Source organism: Narcine bancroftii, unplaced genomic scaffold, assembly GCF_036971445.1.
Source record: "Narcine bancroftii isolate sNarBan1 unplaced genomic scaffold, sNarBan1.hap1 Scaffold_229, whole genome shotgun sequence".
Lineage (NCBI taxonomy): Eukaryota > Metazoa > Chordata > Chondrichthyes > Torpediniformes > Narcinidae > Narcine > Narcine bancroftii.
This window is the reverse complement of record NW_027211964.1, coordinates 309,072-315,348: the sequence shown is the minus strand read 5'-3', so window position 1 is coordinate 315,348 and position 6,277 is coordinate 309,072.

Here is a 6,277-nt window from a genome sequence, read left to right as displayed (position 1 = left end):
CCCTTTGAATCTCAGCCTCTGATTCCCCACCTCAGATTCCCTGCCTCTGCTTCCCCGCCTCTGCTTCCCCGCCTCTGATTCCCCGCCTCTGATTCCCCGCCTCTGATTCCCCGCCTCTGATTCCCCGCCTCTGATCCCTCGCCTCTGATTTCACGCCTCTCTTTCCGTGCCTCTTTCCCGGCCTCTCTTTCCCCACATCTCTTTTCCTGCCTCTGATTCCCCGCCTCTGATTCCCCGCCTCTGATTCCCCGCCTCTGATTCCCCGCCTCTGATTCCCCGCCTCTGATTCCCCTCCTCTGATTCCCCGCCTCTGATTCTCCTCCTCTGATTCGCCGCCTCTGATTCCCCAACTCTGATTCCCCTACTCCGATTCCCCGCCTCTGATTCCCTGCCTCCGATTCCCCGCCTCAGATAATACGACTCTGATGCCCCGCCTCGGATTCCACGCCTCTGATTCCCCGCCTCAGATTTTCCACCTCAGATTCCCCACATCTGATACCCCGCCTCTCTTTCCCTGCGTCTATTTCCGCGCCTCTTTCCCTGCCTCTGATTCCCCGCCTCAGATTCCCCGCCTCTGATACCATGACTCTGATTCCCCGCCTCTGATTCCCCGCCTCTGATTCCACGCCTCTGATTCCCCGCCTCTGATTCCCCGCCCCTGATTCCCCGCCTCTCTTTCCCTGCCACTATTTTTGTGCCTCCTTCTCTGCCTCTCTTTTCCCACATGTCTTTCCCAGCCTCTGATTCCCCGCCTCAGATTCCCCGCCTCTGAAACCACGACTCTGATTCCCCGCCTCTGATTCCTCGCCTCTGATTTCCCGCCTCTCTTTCCGTGCCTCTTTCCCGGCCTCTCTTTCCCCACATCTTTTTTCCTGCGTCTATTTCCACGCCTCTTTCTCTGCCTCTCTTTCCCCACATCTCTTTTCCGCCCTCTGATTCCACGCCTCTGATTCCCCGCCTCTGATTCCCCGCCTCTGATTCCCTGCCTCTCTTTCCCTGCCACTATTTTCGTGCCTCCTTCTCTGCCTCTCTTTTCCCACATCTCATTTCCGCCCTCTGATTCCCCACCTCTGATTCTACGCCGCCTTTTCCCCGCCTCTGATACACCTCCTCTGAGTCCAAGCCTCTGATTCCCCGCCTCTGATTCCCCGCCTCTGATTCCCCACCTCTGATTTCCCGCCTCTCTTTCCGTGCCTCCTTCCCGGCCTCTCTTTCCCCACATCTCTTTTCCTGCCTCTGATTCCCCGCCTCGGATTCCCCGCATCTGATACCCCTCCTCTCTTTCACTGCGTCTATTTCCACGCCTCCGTTCCTCTGCCTCTGATACCCCGCCTCTGATACCCCGCCTCTGATTCCCCGCCTCTGATTCCCCGCCTCTGATTCCCCGCCTCTGATTCCCCGCCTCTGATTCCCCTCCTCTGATTCCACGACTCTGATTCCCCGACTCCGATTCCCCACCTTAGATTCCCCGCCTCTGTTTCCACGCCTCTGATTCCCCGCCTCTGATTCCCCGCCTCTGATTCCTTGCCTCGGATTGCACACATCTGATACCCCGCCTCTCTTTCTCTGCCTCTCTTTCCCCACATCTCTTTTCCGTCCTCTGATTCCCCGCTTCTGATTCCCCGCTTCTGATTCCCCGCCTCCATTTCTCCGACTCTGATTCCCTTCCTCTGTTTCCCTGCCACCGATTCCCTGCCTCCGATTCCCTGCTTCAGAGTCCCTGGCTCTTTCCCTGGCTCTTTCCCTGCCCTTCTTTCCCCACATCTCTTTTCCCCCCTCTGATTCACCCTCTTTTAATTTCAGCCTCTGATTCCCCGCCTCTGGTTCCCCGCCTGTGATTCCCCGCCTGTGATTCCCCGCCTCTCTTTCCCTGCCACTATTTTCGTGCCTCTTTCTCTGCCTCTCTTTTCCCACATCTCTATTCCCCCCTCTGATTCCCCGCCTCTGATTCCCCGCCTCTGATTCCCCGCCTCTGATTCCCTGCCTCTCTTTCCCTGCCACTATTTTCGCGCCTCCTTCTCTGCCTCTCTTTTCCCACATCTCTTTTCCGCCATCTGATTCCCCGCCTCTGATTCCCCGCCTCTGATTCACCGCCTCTGATTCCCTGCCTCTCTTTCCCTGCCACTATTTTCGTGCCTCCTTCTCTGCCTCTCTTTTCCCACATCTCATTTCCGCCCTCTGATTCCCCACCTCTGATTCCACGCCGTTTTTTCTCCGCCTCTGATACACCTCCTCTGATTCCCCGCCTCTGATTCCCCACCTCTGATTTCCCGCCTCTGATTCCCCACCTCTGATTCCCCACCTCTGATTTCCCGCCTCTCTTTCCGTGCCTCTCTTTCCGTGCCTCTCTCCCGGACTCTCTTTCCCCACATCTCTTTTCCTGCCTCTGATTCCCCGCCTCGGATTCCCCGCATCTGATACCCCTCCTCTCTTTCACTGCGTCTATTTCCACGCCTCTTTCTCTGCCTCTCTTTCCCCACATCTCTTTTCTGCCCTCTGATTCCCCACCTCTGATTCCACGCCTCTGATTCCCCGCCTCTGATTCCCCGCCTCTGATTCCCCTCCTCTGATTCCCCGACTCTGATTCCCCGCCTCTGATTCCCCGCCTCTGATTCCCCGCCTCTGATTCCTTGCCTCTGATTGCACACATCTGATAACCCGCCTCTCTTTCTCTGCCTCTCTTTCGCCACATCTCTTTTCCGTCCTCTGATTCCCCGCTTCTGATTCCCCGCCTCTGATTCCCCGCCTCTGATACCTCGCCTCTGATTCTCCTCCTCTGATTCTCCTCCTCTGATTTCCCGCCTCTGTTTCCACGCCTCTGATTCCCCGCCTCTGATACCCCGCCTCTGATACCCCGCCTCTGATACCCCGCCTCTGATACCCCGCCTCTGATTCCCCGCCTCTGATTCCCCGCCTCTGATTCCCCGCCTCTGATTCCCCTCCTCTGATTCCCCGCCTCTGATTCCCCGCCTCTGATTCCCCGCCTCTGATTCCTTGCCTCGGATTGCACACATCTGATACCCCGCCTCTCTTTCTCTGCCTCTCTTTCCCCACATCTCTTTTCCGTCCTCTGATTCCCCGCTTCTGATTCCCCGCTTCTGATTCCCCGCCTCCATTTCTCCGACTCTGATTCCCTTCCTCTGTTTCCCTGCCACCGATTCCCTGCCTCCGATTCCCTGCTTCAGAGTCCCTGGCTCTTTCCCTGGCTCTTTCCCTGCCCTTCTTTCCCCACATCTCTTTTCCCCCCTCTGATTCACCCTCTTTTAATTTCAGCCTCTGATTCCCCGCCTCTGGTTCCCCGCCTGTGATTCCCCGCCTGTGATTCCCCGCCTCTCTTTCCCTGCCACTATTTTCGTGCCTCTTTCTCTGCCTCTCTTTTCCCACATCTCTATTCCCCCCTCTGATTCCCCGCCTCTGATTCCCCGCCTCTGATTCCCCGCCTCTGATTCCCCGCCTCTGATTCCCCGCCTCTGATTCCCCGCCTCTGATTCCCCTCCTCTGATTCCCCGACTCTGATACCCCGCCTCTGATTCCCCGCCTCTGATTCCCCGCCTCTGATTCCTTGCCTCGGATTGCACACATCTGATAACCCGCCTCTCTTTCTCTGCCTCTCTTTCGCCACATCTCTTTTCCCTGCCTCTGATTCCCCGCCTCTGATTCCCCGCCTCTGATTCCCCGCCTCTGATTCCCCGCCTCTGCTTCCCCGCCTCTGATTCCCCGCCTCTGATTCCCCGCCTCCATTTCTCCCACTCTGATTCCCTTCCTCTGTTTCCCTGCCTCCGATTCCCTGCTTCAGAGTCCCTGGCTCTTTCCCTGGCTCTTTCCCTGCCCTTCTTTCCCCACATCTCTTTTCCCCCCTCTGATTCACCCCCTTTTAATTTCAGCCTCTGATTCCCCGCCTGTGGTTCCCCGCCTCTGATTCCCCGCCTCTCTTTCCCTGCCACTATTTTCGTGCCTCTTTCTCTGCCTCTCTTTTCCCACATCTCATTTCCGCCCACTGATTCCCCGCCTCTGATTCTCCGCCTCTGATTCCCCGCCTCTCTTTCCCTGCCACTATTTTCGTGCCTCTTTCTCTGCCTCTCTTTTCCCACATCTCATTTCCGCCCACTGATTCCCCGCCTCTGATTCCCCGCCTCTGATTCCCCGCCTCTGATTCCCTGCCTCTGATTCCCCGCCTCTGATTCCCCGACTCTGATTCCCCGCCTCTGATTCCCCACCTCTGATTCCCCGACTCTGATTCCCCGACACTGATTCCCCGACTCTGATTCCCCGACTCTGATTCCCCGACTCCGATTCCCTGTTTCAGAGTCTCTGACTCTTTCCCCGCCTCCCTTTCGCCGCCTCTCTTTTCCCACATCTCTATTCCCCCCTCTGATTCCACGCCTCTGATTCCCCGCCTCAGATTCCCCGCCTCAGATTCCCTGCCTCTGGATCTCCGCCTCTGATTCCCTGCCTCTGATTCCCCACATCTGATACTCCGCCTCTCTTTCCCTGCGTCTATTTCCGCGCCTCTTTCCCTGCCTCTCTTTCCCCACATCTCTTTTCCACCCTCTGATTCCCCGCTTCTGATTCCCCGCCTCCGTTTCTCCGACTCTGTTTCCCTGCCTCCGATTCCCTGCTTCAGAGTCCCTGGCTCTTTCCATGCCTCTCTTTCCCCACATTTCTTTTCCCCCTTCTGATTCTCCCCCTTTCAATCTCAGCCTCTGATTTCCCACCTCAGAATCCCCACCTCAAATTCCCCGCCTCTGATTCCCCGCCTCTGCTTCCCCGCGTCTGCTTCCCCGCCTCTGCTTCCCCGCCTCTGCTTCCCCGCCTCTGATTCCCCGCCTCTGATTCCCCGCCTCTGATTTCCCGCCTCTGTTTCCCCGCCTCTGATTCCCCGCCTCTGATTCCCCGCCTCTGATTCCCCGCCTCTGATTCCCCGCCTCTGATTCCCCGCCTCTGATTCCCCGCCTCTGATTCCCCGCCTCTGATTCCCTGCCTCTCTTTCCCTGCCACTATTTTCGTGCCTCCTTCTCTGCCTCTCTTTTCCCACATCTCTTTCCCCGCCTCTGATTCCCTGCCTCCGATTCCCCGCCTGTGATTCACCGCCTCTGATTTCCTGCCTCTCTTTCCGTGCCTCTTTCCCGGCCTCTCTTTCCCCACATCTCTTTTCCTGCCTCTGATGCCCCGCCTCGGATTCCACGCCTCTGATTCCCCGCCTCAGATTTTCCACCTCAGATTCCCCACATCTGATACCCCGCCTCTCTTTCCCTGCGTCTATTTCCGCGCCTCTTTCCCCGCCTCTCTTTTCCCACATCTCTTTCCCCGCCTCTGATTCCCCGCCTCTGATTCCCCGCCTCTGATACCATGACTCTGATTCCCCGCCTCTGATTCCCCGCCTCTGAAACCACGACTCTGATTCCCCGCTTCTGATACCACGACTCTGATTCCCCGCCTCTGATTCCCCGCCTCTGATTCCCCGCCTCTCATTTCCCACCTCTCTTTCCGTGCCTCTTTCCCCGCCTCTCTTTCCTTGCCTCTTTCCCTGCCTCTCTTTCTCCACATCTCTTTCCCCACCTCTGATTCCCCGCCTCGGATCCCCCACATCTGATACCCTGCCTCTCTTTCCCTGCGTCTATTTCCACGCCTCTTTCTCTGCCTCTCTTTCCCCACATCTCTTTTCCGCCCTCTGATTCCCCGCCTCTTATACCCCGCCTCTGATACCCCGCCTCTGATTCCCCGCCTCTGATTCCTTGCCTCTGATTCCCCGCCTCTGATTCCCCGCCTCTGATTCCCCTCCTCTGATTCCCCGATTCTGATACCCCGCCTCTGATTCCCCGCCTCTGATTCCCCGCCTCTGATTCCCCGACTCCGATTCCCCACCTTAGATTCCACGCCTCTGATTCCACGCCTCTGATTCCTTGCCTCGGATTGCACACATCTGATAACCCGCCTCTCTTTCTCTGCCTCTCTTTCGCCACATCTCTTTTCCGTCCTCTGATTCCCCGCTTCTGATTCCCCGCTTCTGATTCCCCGCCTCCATTTCTCCGACTCTGATTCCCTTCCTCTGTTTTCCTGCCTCCGATTCCCTGCCTCCGATTCCCTGCTTCAGAGTCCCTGGCTCTTTCCCTGGCTCTTTCCCTGCCCTTCTTTCCCCACATCTCTTTTCCCCCCTCTGGTTCACCCTCTTTTAATTTCAGCCTCTGATTCCCCGCCTCTGGTACCCCGCCTCTGATTCTCCGCCTCTGATTCCCTGCCTCTGATTCCCCGCCTCTGATTCCCCGACTCTGATTCC